Raw genomic sequence first — 16,401 nt, forward strand, 5'->3', positions numbered from 1 at the left:
GTTCCCCAGTACCATGTCCAATATGGCCCCTTCCCTCGTCGGACGATTGACATACTGCTCGTGAAAACTCTGCTGGACGCTTCGTACAACTTCTACACCATGAAGACCTCTGACACTAAGTGGTGTATCCCAGTCATTTTTGGCGTACATTAAAATCTCCCATCACTACGACCCTATTGCTCTACATCCTTCCATGATCTGGTATCGTGGTTCTTCTTCTACCTCACATATAACCCCAACAATGTAACTGCGCCCTTCTTATTTCTCAGCTCCACCCATAATGCCTCACTACTCAAGACATCCATAGTGTCCTCCTTTAACACATCCCTGACCAGCAATGCAACTCCAGTCATCGCCCCCCCCCCCCCCCCCCCCACCACCTTTAATTCACTCCCTGTCCTGTCTGATGAGTCTATATCCTGGAACATTTAGTTGCCAATCCTCATGCCTTTCCTTCAAACAAGTCTCTATGCTTGCAAGAACATCATACTCTCAGGCCGATACAAACCCTATGTTCATCTGCCTTACACACTATACTTCTTGCAATAAAGTAGATGCATTTCAGGTCACCAGTTCTTTTAGACTCATCTACTCTCTGCCTACTCATCCTTTTATTCATGCTATCTTCATGATTCTTGCACTCTCCAATCTCCACCTCGCTGCCAACTTGTTTTCTCTTTTGGTTCCCAGTCCGCTGCCACATTAGTTCAAAGCCTCCCCATCAACAGTATCAAAATCTCCCCCAAGAACACGTAGCAGTCTGATTCAGATGTGGACTGTGGACTGTCCATTTTGTAATAGTCCACCTTCCCCAGAAACGGTCCCAATGTCCAACAAATGTGAACCCTCCCTCCTACACCATCTGTCAAGCCACGTGTTCATCATGCCTTTTTTTTTCAATTCTATGCTGGCTAGTACGTGGCACTGGTGGTAATTCGATATCACTACCTTTGAGGTCCTCCACTTTAACTTCTCTCCTAGCTCTCTGAATTCTTCTTTCAGGACCTCATTTCGTTTTCTACATCTATCGCCGGTGCCTATATGCACCAAGACAACTGGCTGTTCACCATCCCCTTTTATAATGCTCTGCAGCTGATCGGTGACATCCCTGACCTGAGCACCCGGGAGGCGGCACACGATCCGGGAGTACAGTTTTCGGCCACAAAACCGCCAATTAAATCCCCTCACAATAGAATCGCCTATGAATATGGCCCTATGAGCCCTTTTCCTGCCCTTCTGAACAGCAGTGCTCGCCACGGTGCCATGATCTTGACAACTGTTGCCATCTCCTGGTGAGCCATCTCCCCCAACATTATTCAAATTTTTATCCCTGTTTGGAGGGTGAGAACTGCAGGGGATACCTGCACTGCTTTCCTACTCTTTTCATGTCTATTGGTCACCCATTAACTGTCTCCATTAGCAATTCTAATCTGCAGTGTGAATTTTCACTCAATGTTCATTTGCATCAAGAAATAGAAAATAGCAACTGTAAAAGTCCTTTTGATCCATCAGCCTTGCTCCCCCATTCAATACAGAGGTAGTTGTCATTTAAAGTGCGTTCATTTTACACGATGTGGCTGCAACGCGAATAGTAAATTGTAGTCAGTATACTTATTAGGCAAACGGTCGTTCACTCTTACGCAATTCCATCCCTAGCAGGAGCTGAACAGCGATACCCAACTCAAGATCCTCTGTTTGCAAAGTGCACAAACAGTGTGTTCAGTTAAAACAGGAATGCAATTCGCTCTGCCTTGAAACTGAGGCTGTAACGAGGAATTGCAGTGCACACCTAGAAGGAACTTTATTTCAATCCAGAGGGAGTATCTTGGGGAGAACCGGAATTCCACGTCAGTATCAGTTCGTCAATTGGCTCATGCGCATTCTGCTGAATAACTTAGTGAAAGGAAAAGTAATGATGTCATTGATTGCAGTGTTAAAGAGTTACATTTATTGCACTCTTTCAAGAGAATATGTGATGTAATGATGTACTTAGACTGTGCTGTCCTTTGTGTTAGGCTAACTATGAGATTTGTTTCGCTTTTTACTGTTAATTTTGGCATTTTTCACAGAACCCTTTTATTACCCCACAGTCCGCATTATTTATATTGCATGATTTTCTATAACAACAATGTCGCACGCAAACACATCTGCTGTGTTACAGGAGAATCACCGCAAATAATACCTGATCCTTTATCTCCACACCATACTCCTGCTCTCTCCCCATCCTTTTAGTGCCTAGAATTCCTTATTCATATTCGGTGCCTTTGCTTCCGCTGCCTGAAGTCGGAGTGACTTTCTCAGGTTCACTGGTCTCTGAGAGCAGACATTTATTGTCATGTCAATGCAGAGTGACTTGCCTCTACCTAAACATATGGGCCCTTGTTTTAGACATTCCAACCAGGGAAACTATCATACCTGCTTCCCAAATGTGTCTTTCTGTCAGGTTTCTGATACACTTCACTGATATCTCCACTCATTTGCCTAAACCTCACGGAATACATAACCAGTCAACCGAAGCTCTGCTCGCGTAACAAGCCTAGTATCCCCGAGATCCTCGGGTCACATTTTGCTGTTTACCCTCAATTTCAGGTTTCTCCTTTATTCGGTGAGGAGACCCAAACTGCACACAATACTGCACAGTGATCGAGATGGGGTCTCACCAAGGCCTTGTAGAGCTGTAGGATTATACCCTTACTCCTGCACTCAAATCCCCTTAAAATGCAGGTCAACGCATCACTTCTGTTCCGAGCTGTTTTCTGCTCCTGTAATATTGCTTTCAGTGACTGATGTACAGGGAGATCCAGATCCTTTTCAATTTAACAGCTACTCACTTGGTGGGTATATTAATACTGGTCAGTGTGTCAATATCATTCCCTGTATTGAATTCAAGCTTCAGACCCCACTGTCCTAAACAGATCTCGGAGGTCTCAACAGAAGAAAACAAAATAAAAGAATCATCAGTCCCTTTATAATTAAACATGTTTCAACCAATGTTTTTTTTAAAAGGTGAGCATCCCTTCATTTGTTCCTACCAAAGTGCACAACCTCACATCTACCCAAACTGTTCTTCATTTGCGACGTGAATGCCCATTCACTTCAGTTGTCACAGACACCTTGGACCGTTTTTACATCCTCCTCACTCACTCACAAACCAACGATTAGTGCCATCTGCAGGCTTGGAAATATTGCAATTGATTCCCGCAAACAAAGGTTTGACATGTATTGGGAATACATCGGTCCGAAATACAATCCTGCATAGCTCTTATAAACTATGTCTCGATGAATAAAGGCAATGCCTGCAGTCATGTGTACCTTCTTAACTAAGCTATTAACGTGATGAGTTACACTCAGTGGTGTGTGGAGAAAAACCCGTTGAGCTTCCTCGTGTGCTGCAATTCTGGTTCCTTCTGCCAAAGTGCATCAGTACATACCTTTTAGTGTTACATTCCATCTGTAATTGATCAGCTATCTGACCATCCCATCTGCATCTTCCTGTTATATAAGAGCTTCCTCCCCACAGAAAACCACTCGGCCAAAAAAAGTGAATATAAGGGCTTAGGTAAGAGCGACTGTTCCTGATATTTATCTGAGGATGACATCAAAATGCCCAAGAAAAATTGCATTTCATCAGAATTCATTGTAAGTCTCCACTCTTTCAAGTCATTAATAAGCCAAGGGAAGATTTTAATTGTCAGTGAATATCAATCATCTCAGCAGTAAGACATCTCTGCAGGAGATCCTCAGGAAAGCTTCCTCAGCCCAGGCATCTCCAGGTTGTCAACTACGAATCCCTGCTGTATGCAAGCAGGAGATTCAGACGATTGAGTTCACACTGAGCAGAAGCTTGGATGCTCACTGAGCATTACAGAACATTCAGAACAGTTTAGCCCCTACAGCTCCTGACGCAATCTGTGCCCATGTGCAACAAGACCTGGACAATAGTTAAGCCCATGCTGGTAATATATCCGTAACATTCATGTAACAGGGCTGCACATTTCCACAGTAAATGGACGTTTTCTTTAAGTACCTCAAACTGGGTTCACAAGAATATGGGGAATCCGTTCAACTCAAGAAATCTATTGGACAAGAGGAGGAACAGCCCATTCAATTCCTCCTGCCGGTTAGACAGGAAGACAAGGAGTCTGCTCAATCCAAGTGCCTATTACACGGGATCAGAAAGAAACCACTTTCAACCTGGGATCATTTACTAAGGAACAGAAAGAAGTCATTCGTTCTCTCAAGCAACCAGCACAGGAACTGGTCGGCATCAGAGATGCTCACCATCACAAATTATTTGAGCACGAACTGCACAGATGCACTGCTCCATGTTTTACATCTTGCCTTATTAGTCACAGTACATACGTGTTACTGTAGCATGGTGTTCTGACACTGTGAATGACGCCTTTTTAAAAAAACTAATTCCAAAGACATCTTCCACCTCTAAGGATGCAGACCCATGTTTTCGCTGGATGTCACAAGTTCATGGGCAATGGTAACTGTTTCAGTACGATTTTTTTGTGGCTGCTTATAGGATTCTGAACAACGTAGCACTGAGTCCAGGTTCACTCAGTAACAGTGGATTAAAGTGTTCATCGTTCATTCATAGCATGTTCCTCTCTGTCATCTCTGCACAGGCACGTAAACTCTCGGTAACACAGTATCCTGCAGAAAGTATGAAATTCCTCACCGTATTTTTGATACATAATCAGTGTGCGTATATAATCATCAAGTTTCAAATTCTTATTATATCATTGCGCTCCGGACAGAACACATGGTTACTGCACTCTCTGCTCATGCTACCATCATGGCAGGGGTTAGTCTGGAGAAATGCCTTTGCACTGCCTCGGTGACATGGAGGTTATTCTATATAAAGCAGACTCAGTCTGTGCACAGTACCCGAAATACTGTCTCATCAAAATATTTCTACTGAATAAGATGTATTAACGCTGATATTTTAATAATTTTGCATGAAGGACCACTTATCATTCACAGCTATAATTACTTACTGCCCCGAATGAATTCTCTGCGTAACTTCTGACCAAGGTCATCGAGGTCCTTTTGAACAACAGCAATTCCCAAACTCTCATCGTTTAATTGATATAGATTAACATTGTTGTATCTGTGGTTCACATCTGAAACATTTTTCCAAGTTGTGAACAGCTGTTGCCCAAGCACTGATTCTTCTGACAGTCCACGAGCCTTCAGTCCAGCAAAAAGAAACACTACTCTCTTAAGTTTGCACTTTATCCAAATTTTAATCAATTCGGCATGCATTACACCCCTTCTGAGCCATGAGCTCTAACATTCTCCACTGACCTGCATTCAACCACGTCAAATTTACGAAAATGTCATTATTTCGAGAAGTGTCTAGTTGTCACATTCCTTGTAAAATGTTCCAATATTTTTCTCACAGCTGACACTAATCTGGTTAGCATTCTGTTTTTCCTCTCTCCCCTGCTTAAAAAATTCTGTTCGCACTCGCTGCTTTGTACTCGACAGAACCATTTCCGCAATCTTACCAGCTTTCAAAACTAATCAGTAGTTCTTTCACGGGCTGTATTGTCATCTCCACAATATTCTGGGACACAGCTCATCAGATGCAGCAACTTTGCAATCGTCAATTCAATGAGACTTTCAAAATCAGACATTTTATGAATTCTAATTTCCTACAGTTCCTCATTTTCCCGTTGCTCTGTTCTATAGTATTTCTGGATATAGTTTCTGTGCCTTCCTTGGGTGGAGGGGTGGTGCGAGAGAACAAATGCATTCGTCTCAGTGGACACATGGCTTCTGTCAGCTAGTGATACATCGAAGGAGTGATCGTCGGCGATGATGGACATGTCACCCACTCCTGCCTGGAAAGACTCAGAATCAATCCAGTTCACTTCATGGTGAGTGTCAGCAAAGTCCTGCCCCTGGTTTGTTTCTAGAGGTTGTACTGACGTAGGTCCGTCAGCTTAGTGACGACCCGATATTTGAACCAAACCGGTTTCAAAATTTAGACCTGAATGGGTTCAGCTTCGAAAATATGTTCCTGGAAATCCCAGGGAGGATAATCCTAGGCCCTGCCCCTCATTGTTTACAGAGGCTCCCTTCTGTGTAGTCTCAGCTCCATTTGTTTCATATGGAGTCAGATACTCTATAAATGCAGTGTCTAAAGTTGGGTCACCAGACCCTCAAGTCTCCCTCAACTAATGTAACAGCTGACCATACAAACCGGAGATTGCATCAACAGAACCTCCACTGACTTTCCAATGACAGGAGAAGGTCAAATCCTCACAAATCCTCACCCATTCAGTGTTGCTAATGCCTCCCTCTACTCAGTTTTTCTTACACACGGAAAAGAAATCCATAACCATTCCACACAGTCCCACAATTAAAGTTCCTCTCTCCAAATATGCAGTTGTCAACTTAACATTACATTTCTCTGCATCTCAGCAACTTTAAAAGCAGCACCACCATTGCCCATGGGGTTGGTCACCGCACTCAGAGAACTGAGACAGAGAGAACACGGGTCACTTTAAGCAGAGGCATCCTTAAACGGATGTGATATTTAGGAACATGGGAAAAGTGAAAATGGTAGAATATCCTCACATACTCGTTTCCTTTCAATTCATTCTCCAACGCATATAGACACTGGAGAATTTTATTTCAGATCTCCATCATTACAGTTCTTGCGTTTATTTCACGCTCGCTATTTTTGTTTCACGAGATGTCAGCATTCCCGCCAAGGGCAGCATTTCTTGGCCATCCTAATTGCTCTTAACTGCGAAGGCAATTGTCAAAATAGTATGAATCCAGACACATTGCTCTGGGTCTGAAGTCACATTTAGTCCAGACTTTACAAGAAGTTTTTTTTTTACCAAAGGATGTCAGTAAAATTATAAAATCAGTCCTGATGGTTTATGATTTCTAAGAGTGAAATTAGGTTACATTCCTTTTTTTGCCATTCGAATTTATGTTCTGTCATTGTCTGTGGTCGTTTTGATTCAATGCCTTTAGAGTCATCACCTGTGCCTCTGAAGAACACATCCATTTACATTATTACTCAATACGAGTCCCTATTGCGAAGTAACTGTCGAGACAAGAGCAAGTTTGTGTTCAAAATATTTGTAACTGGAAGAGTGGTCAGAGGAGAACTCTAGCCAGAAAACCTGTAGTTAACAAAGGGGTCGATGATAGTTAAGTCAGCAACATCACTGAAGCAGAGCTGAAGGGTGAGGATGTTATGCAGGTAGTTGTCGGCAGGTTTGAGGACAGAGGGAATACAAAAACATAAAACAGTTCGGGGCGAAATTCACCTCGAGTTTCTCAACAGTCTTGTTCCTTCTTAGATGATTATCAGTGAAGAGTCTGAAACTCATGGACAGGAAGTGGCGTTTTTGACTGAAACTGGAGAAAATACATCACGTATTTGTTAAATATAAATTACCAAAGCCTTCACCATCGTTTATCGAATTAATACAGATAGGCTTACCAGGAAAACCAACAATTGCGAGGGTGGGGTAGTAACCCGCCTGAATAATCATCAGTACGGCCTGTATCCGCAACTCTAACCATGGCCAATCCGCAGAAAACAAAGAAAGACCCAAGGATAAACGTCTGTCCATTCTTGGAACAGGCCAGTTTGTTGTTCTCAGATTCTCGTCCATTTTGGAACATTCCAGTCTGTTGTTCTAAGATTCTCTTCTTCTCCCTCTCTCGATAGCTGCTGAGCGCAAACGTGTTGAGAATGATGCTGTCCCTGATGTTATGGAATAAAAAGTGTAAATAAGCCTCTTAATTATAGAAGAGGGAAATCCTCCAGTGACACAGTTAGTATCCATGGAGACGGACATGAATTACGGTCACTGAACAAACAGTTCTAGTTAACCCTTTTTCACTAAATACATGACAACCAACAAGATTACTTGGTCTGAACGTGATGTTGATATAGCTGGCTATTGGGCTAATGACATATCTCCAAGCGTATTGTTAGAAGATGATGCTTTCTTTTCACTACCTAGATGATTCTACTGTGTTATGGCAGGGGAGGAAGTGTTGGACTCTCGAGGCCTTCTGCATCCTTTTGTTTTATTCTTCTATATTTAACTTCAACATTTTTTTTACCATCATTGAACGGCTTGAGTGTGTAGCAACTTTTGCGAAAGTCCGACAATGACGGAGGCAGAGTGAGTACAGGTAAAAACAATGACTGCAGATGCTGGAAACCAAATTCTGGAGTAGAGTGGTGCTGGAAAAGCATAGCAGTTCTGCTCCTCGGATGCTGCCTGAATTGTTGTGCTTTTCCAGCACCACTCCACAGCAGAGTGAGTACTGCGCGCTCCCTGTGGGCATTGTGGCCCCGTTCGGGTCCTTTGGAGTGGTGATCTGCTTCACAGAACCAGGATTCTTAGATTTGCTTTTTGCGAGTTTCTGCTGGGGTCTCATCAATTTTGTAAGGCAGTAAATCTCTCCTGGCTGCTGCACTCTCGCTCGGTGATTGATGTTAGAATGGTACATTAGATATTCTTTCCTCCTGGATTGGAGAAGTGCATGTGAGACCATCTGTTTTTTTGAATTTACCTTTTGACAAATGTGCGTTTATGGAATGTTCCCGTATTGGAGCAATTACAACTTAGTAATTAAATAGCCCTGGTCGATGCTACATTCTTATCTATTTTAAGGAGATCTGACTGGTCCATATCAAGGGGGATAGATATCCATCTTTCAAATGGATTTGTACATAATGAACAGCATGTTGCAGGAGTACTGGGTTTTCACAGCAGAATGGGCGAGCCAGAGGCTTGATAGTTATATAAGGAGTTATATCAGATACTATTCTACCTCACAGATTCAGCCCGGGCATGTATAAGTTCACATGAGCTATGTGCTCATTATGGAGCACTGTGCAGACCAGCCTCAGTACAACCCAGCAATTTGTCCATGATGGAACACTATGCAAGGCTCAACAGTGCACTAGTTACCTGTACAACTTGTGAAGCAGGACAGATGACACCAGTGCATTGATTTATATACCCGTACGAAACGGTCCGGTCAGCATGGGGAGATATGCAGACCACACCAGTGTCTTGCTCTTTAAACGCAGACAAGGCACCTGTTAAGTAAGGGGAGCTGTGCAGTGAGCAGACAGTAATTCCACAGTATCAGTGGGATTGGTAACAGCGAGGACCGGGGCAATTCGGGAAGATAGATAAACTGCAATTTTTGTGCAGCGCCTGGCCCCGAGACCCCTCTCCTCTAAAATAAAGACAGTGGTGATTAGGTGTGCTGATTAGGTAAGTTTTTTTTTTCTGTTTCCTTTTCATCCCATTATTTCTTTTAAATTACTTTCATTCCTTTTATCATTTATTTATTACTTGATTATTTGAAAAAGCATATCAGAAAAGTTTACCAATCAACTAACTCAGAACTGTATGTAAGTAATTAACTCAGTAGAGATGGCTTGGTAATTGATGTGCTGTAGTTGTATGAGGGTGGGGCTTAGTGATCTCATTTTGAACTGCAGTGACCAAATCTGCAGCACGTGTTGGTTGCTGAATGAAGTCCTGCTAAGAGTTGATGATCTGAAATCTGAGCTTCGAACACGGCAGCACAATCAGGATGAGGAGAGTAACCTGAATCATTTGCTTCTGAAGACAGTCACACCTGGTAGATTAAATAAATCAAATTCAGTTAGTGATCAGGATAACATGGTGTGAATGCAAGTTAGGCAGGTGAGTTCAGGAATGGAGGAGCCCCAGGTTTAGAACTTATCTAGCAGGTGTGAGTTGCTGGCTCCCTGTGTGGATGAGGAAACGGGTTGTTGGGAGGATGAGCGAGCCGACCACCGCACCACGGTGCTGACGGCCATTGAAGAGAGGGGAGAATAAAGACAAGTAGTAGTTATGGGGTTTCCCTAATTAGGGGATAGATAGTATCCTTTACAAGCTGGATTGAGAGTTATGCATGATATGTTGACTGCCCAGTGCCTTGGTGCAAGACATATCTGACTGGCTTGAAAGAATATTGCAGCGGAAGGGGGAGGATCTAGTTGTTGTGGTCCATGTTGGAGTAATGAGAGACGGAAGGCTAAAATGGAGGATCTGTTTGGGGATTATCAAGCAGTTGGAACGAAATTACGGAACAGGTCCTCGGCGGTTATAATCTTCAGATTAATGCCTGAGACACTCAAATTGTTTTAGGGATAAAACAATTAGTGAAGTAAACACATGGCTCAAAGACGGGTTACTTTTCATGGAGCATTGGCATCAGTATTGAAACCAAGGAGACCGATGTGGATGGGAAGGTCACTGTATGATACGATATGGAACCAGTGTTCTCGCGAAAATGATAAATATGGTGGTCATTAAACTATACTCCAGTGAGTCGTGCGGAAGGGAAAGGGAAAACGGCAGATATTATACTGATAAATACGAAGGTAAGCATCACGTTAGCATGTGTGTAGGAGCGTTAACGTTCAAGGCAGACTATGAAAGAATTAAAAAGGAAGGACAACTCAGGAGATATTCTTAGTGACGTTGGAACTCATGAGGGTAAGAAAGATAGCGGAAGGCCACTTTAGCTGAATGTTCCTAGCATTCATTACACGGTCGATGAGTCAACGGCGCAAATGATCATGGTTGAATATGATTTAGTACTCACTACAGAGACATGGTTACAGGATGGTCACGATTGTTTTTTTTAAAATATCCAGGGGGATCACACTGATTAGAAGGACAGACAGAAATGTAAGGGGGGGGGGGGGGTGGTGTAGCTCTAATATACAAGGACGATGTCGGGGCGGCTCTGAGAGATGACCTAGTTTCTATGGACAACATGGTTTAATACATTTGAGTGGAATTTAGAAATTCTCGGAAGAAAAAGTCACTGATAGATGTAGTCTATAGGCAGCCAAATAAGAGCATCTCATTAGGGCGGGCAATAACAAAGAAAAATACTAGTGCCTGGAAAAATGTTAAGACTGTTATCAGGGTGTATTTAAAATTACATGTCGTTTGATCGAACCAGGTCAGTCAGAGTAGCCTTGAGGAGAATCGTTTTGAGTGTATCCATGGTAGTTTTCTTAAATACTATGTAATTGAACTGACGAGAGAGCAAACGTTCGTAGATCTGGTCCTATATTAATGACGTCATACATATGGATGCTCTAGGAAGCAGCAATGACAGTATGGTTGAAGTTAGAATACAGATGTAGGGTGTGAAGATAAAATCCAGTACCAGGGTCCTGTGCTTAAACAAGGCAGACAGCAATGCGATGAGTGAGGACTTGACTGAAGTCGACTGAATGTAAAGATTTAATGATGGGACGGTTGACGAGCAGTGATGGATTTTGAAATAAATTTTACGAAGTGCTAAGCAAAATTATATCGGAGGGAAAGGAAGGACTGTCAGAAAAGCAGAAAAAGCCATTCGTGCCTGAGGAAATAAGACAGACGTTCAAATTAAAAGTGATGGCATAAAAAGTGACCAATAACAATTTGAAAACAGATTATCGGGAAAATTTTAATCGTCAACAGAAAGCCAGAAGAAGAACTCTAAGGAACATGAGAAAAAAAAAGCATAGCACATCAAGAAAGCTACCAAAGATTCTATAAATACATAAAAGGACAAAACGTGGCTAAAAGTTGGTCTTTTAGAGAATGAGAAGGGAAAGTTATTTGTGGGATGATCGAGGCTTTGATCAGGTATTTTGAATCGGTCTTCACAGTGAAGGATACTAATATGACACCAGAAATTGAGAAAGAGATAATAGTCGGCGAAGTCGCGGGTACAATCATTCTTACGGAAGATGCTGTATTCCACAAAACTGATGGTTCTCAGGATAGACAAATGTACTGGCACTGATGAAAGGCATCCATGGATACTAAAATGACGGCGTGAGAAATAACAAGTGCACTGGTGGTAAATTTCCAAAAGGTCACTGGACTCTGGGGAAGTCCCAGCAAATTAGAGAACAATTAATGTGACGCCACTATTCAAAAAGGCATTTGGATAGAAGTTGGTGAATTATTAGCTTGAATTCTGTAATGGGCAGAATGCCTGATTCTATTCTCAAGGAAGAAATAGCAGGGCATCTCGATAGAAGTGGTCACATTTGGTAGACGCAATATGGGTTTATGAAAGATATTAATAAATCTTTTGAATACTTTGAAGACGTTACATGCAAGGTGGGCAATGGGGACACAACGAATACGGTGAATCTCGATTTCTGAATTGCCTTCAACATGGTGACGCACAAGAGGCTTCTGCATTTGATGAAGATGCATAATGTTACGGATGAAGTAGTAGCAGAAATAGAGGATTCGTTGATGAACAGGAAGCGAAAAGTCGGGGTAAAAAGTGCGATTCGCTTTGGCAATCAGCAACTAGTGCCGTGCGTCAGGGATGAGTGTGGGGACCGCAATTATTCAAAATTTATCGAGATGATTTGGATTTGGGAATCACGTGTTGTGTGTCAAAATTTGCAGATGATACGAAGATGAGTGGCAGAGCAAAGTGTGCAGACGACTGTGAAACTTTGCAAATTAATATATATACTTTAATTGAGTGTGCAAAGGTCTGGCAGATGGAATACAATGTGAATAAATGGAAAGTAATGTGAAGGAATAATGGTCAAAAGAATTATTACTTGAATGGCAAGAAGTTTCAGCATGCTGCTATGCAAAGGCACCTGGGTGTGCTTGTGCATGAATCACAGAAGTTTGGTCTTTAGATAAAACAAGTAATTACTTCCAATTGGAAAGTGACATTTTCATGAACTGGCAGCGAGCCTATCTCCAAAGTACGAGCGATGGGAACTCTTCTCAGATATATTGTCTTGAATCAGCTTATTGACCAAACTTTCGTTCCCTATCTCCTTCATAAAACCGTAGAAGACCTACAGTGTAGAAGCAGGGCTTTTATTCCCCAAGACATACACACCAACCGTGTGAAGGGTAACCCTATTATACCCATTCCCTGACATTTAGCCCTGACTATAGCACCTCACCTGTATATATTTGGATTGTTGGAGGAAACCGGTGCACCTGAAAGAAACATGGACAGACACGGGAAAATGAGAAAACTCCACACAGACAGTCGCGCGATGGTGAAATCGGTACTGAGGCCCTGACATGTGAGGCAGCAGTGCTTCCCACTGAGCCATCATATCCTTGCACTAATAGTAATCATTCAATGTCGGTTTGAATGTAAAACCCCTCACTGGAAAATTTACTCTTCTCTCCCGATACTTGTGTCACCCAACATAGATAACAATACTTTTCTAATCCAACTGCAGCATAAAAGCTGATTACAGAACTTCATCAATTCAATAACAAGAAGCAATTTGTCATGGACACTATGTTTTATTACTCTCGAGCACAAACACTGACCAATCTTGAATAACGAGAATGATATTTTCATCTGAGACACAAGGACTGCGCAAACATCAGATGATTATTTAGGATTATAAGGAGCTATTTCTGCTATTAGAAGCAGGACTTTACTGACGTCCGACATGTACTAACCACTTTCGGAAAGTCATGTCTGAAAATGCTTCAAAGTGTCGAAAACTTTCAAAGAAAATTCAGCCAGCAGTGGTCTTTGCTGAATGTATTTCATCATAGTCAAAATGACATTGAACTGTGTTCAGCCATTGACATGCCATTTAATTCTCGCACTATCTCACTTACACTCTCACGCATATTCTCTTATTCAGTCTCCACCCGAAAAAAATCTGCCATTTGTTTACATATCCAACGATTTTACTTGTACATTATTCTGAATTTTCTGGTAGTCATAATCTTGGCTATAAAAATGGTTTGTTCAGGTATGTTTCATCAATTAATTCAGCGGGATTGTTTTTTAATATATGGACCAAAATTGAGTTCCCTTCAGTATATTATTGAAGCTGCTTTCCTGTGCCACTACAGTCACGACAGTGTCGTAAAAATAGTTGAAGGTATGATGGGGACAGGAGAGAGGGAATGCCAGGATTTTGACAATGGGACACCGAACGAATCGTCTTAGATACGGAGGGGTATTCTGTCAGACAGTGAGATAACTGGCAGCGATATTGAACAGAGGATTACCTCACCTCTCTCTCCCTCACAGCAGCTGTCAAACCAACTGTGCTTACTGAATTCCTGCAGCATTGCTGGCTCGACAGCTGTTTTTGCGATGTAGAGTGGCACCAACAGTGTGGGTCACTTCCCACACTGGCTGGTATCACCATGAAGTTCCTACATTCCCACCATCACCACTCACCTGGGACATGGTAACCCTCAGGTTGAATTCACAAACAGTCGTTTATCATTAATAAGAGAGCAGCGTTATTGTCCATTGGGGTGATGGCATTTTTTTTAATGAAGATACATTAATGTCAGGATAGTGAGTGGCTTGTTAGGAAACATGCAGCTCGAGGTGTTCCCATGCATCTACTGCCTTTGTATTTAGAAATGTGTCAGTCGCAATTTGGAAGATGCTGCTGAAGGAACATCAGCTAATTTCTGCAATGTGTATTGTCAATCATGCATAATGCTTCCACTGAACATTCGGTGATGGATGTAATGCATGTATGCAGATAATTTACCAAATATGGCACCAATGAAATTGATGTGTGCCTTGCACAGTAGATGGTGCAAAGGCTTTTGGAGTTATGTGATGCATTACCCATGACAGTTACCTTTCCCTCTGCTCTGCTCTTGGAACCACAGTATTCAATCTGTGAGTCCAGTTCATTGTCTGCTCAATAGTAACTCCACGTTATTGATTACAATGGTTCACAAACAGCAAAGCCTCTGAATGTCAAGAGGTGGAACTTTAGTGATCTCGTATTCGAGGTGGTAATTGTTTTACATTTGTGTGGTACGCATTTTAATTGGCACTGATCAGCACAGCCTTGGATGTTTCTGAGATTTTGCATCATTGCGGCATGGAGTGCTGCAGTATCCAGGAATACTGCTGAAGATTGTGCAATTATTCGCAAACAGTCTAACGTATGGCACTTGTAATTGACAAGAGGTAAGTTGTACAGTTACAAAAGACAGTTAGGTCAAGAACGCAATCCTGAGGAACTCATGCAGTGTGGGCCTTGAGCTTATATGACTAACCTCCGAAAACAACATCAATTTCTGTGAGCATGGAGATACGTGGAGCCCAGTTTGGCTGTGGACAACAGTTTTCTTTCCCTAAAGGACATTTATGAATTCGATGAGTTTTTACTTCAATTGACTATAGCTTTCTGTCAATATTAAAAGTCATAAAATGAACTGATTCAAAGCTGGCATCCTGCCTGAATTTGAGACCAACTTGAAAGTTTTGTGCCAATTACTCAATAAAGATATAAGTTTTAATATTATTTAGCGAATTATTAACTTGCTTCTACTTGATCCCGAGACAATGTGAATGCATTCAAATTAAGACCAGGCAATGGCATTGCCATTGACTGCAGAGGAATTGTTTCCCCATGCAATGGAAAGTGTTAAGTAGTGAAAGAAGAATGTAAAAATACATTTCATGTACTCTGTGTGTGTGTGTGTGTGTGTGTGTATGTGTGTGTGTGTGTGTGTGTGTACGCGCGCGCGTGAGAGAGAGAGACGTTCTATACTGCCCATAGTGTCCAGCAATGTGCAGGATAGCTGGATTGGACAAGGGAAATGAGAGGTAACAATGATAGGGCAAAGGGTGGGTCAAGTGGGATGCTGTACAGTGAGTCGGTGTGGAATCGTTTTACAAATGGCCTGCGTCCACAGTGTACAATTCTCATGTTCGAAAATCGGCTTTTACTTAGTCTGAAAGGACTTCGCTATGTGTTTATGCAAAAAAATAATTCGGAAATCAATGTGCTTGGAACATATTTTGTCCTCCCTTTGCCTGGTTGGGAAACCGAATGGGAAGTGAAAGAGTTAAAAGAAAACGAAACTCGCTCAATCTCTCACCATTTATATGATGCGAGCAGATATTGCAGATTTTGGAGATCTTAAATGTGTAAAGATTCTGATATGCATAGGATATATAACCAAGGGAACAACGGAAAATATTACAGGGACTCTGACTGAAGCATTCAATTCCTCCTCAGCCACGGTGGGGTGGGGATGCGGAGAGGTAGCGGGGGTGCCAGAGGACTGGAGGACAGTTGGTGTTTTTCCATTTTTCAAGAAAGAGGTGGAGATCGAACAGGAATAACAGGCTACTGAGTTTCACATCTGTGTTCAGGACACGATTGGAGAAAAGAAAACCAAAGGATAGAATTAATCTCTGTTTAGTGCAGAATGTTTTCAGCATGGATAGTCAGGACGGTTTCGTCAGAGGGGCTCATGCCTCATCAATCTGGTGAGGTTTTTCGATGAGGTGGCCAGATCTGTCGATAATGGTTGGGCAGTTGAAGTACTTCATAGGAATTGAGCAAAGCCTTTGACA

This window comes from Chiloscyllium punctatum, chromosome 35 (genome assembly GCF_047496795.1).
Source record: "Chiloscyllium punctatum isolate Juve2018m chromosome 35, sChiPun1.3, whole genome shotgun sequence".
Lineage (NCBI taxonomy): Eukaryota > Metazoa > Chordata > Chondrichthyes > Orectolobiformes > Hemiscylliidae > Chiloscyllium > Chiloscyllium punctatum.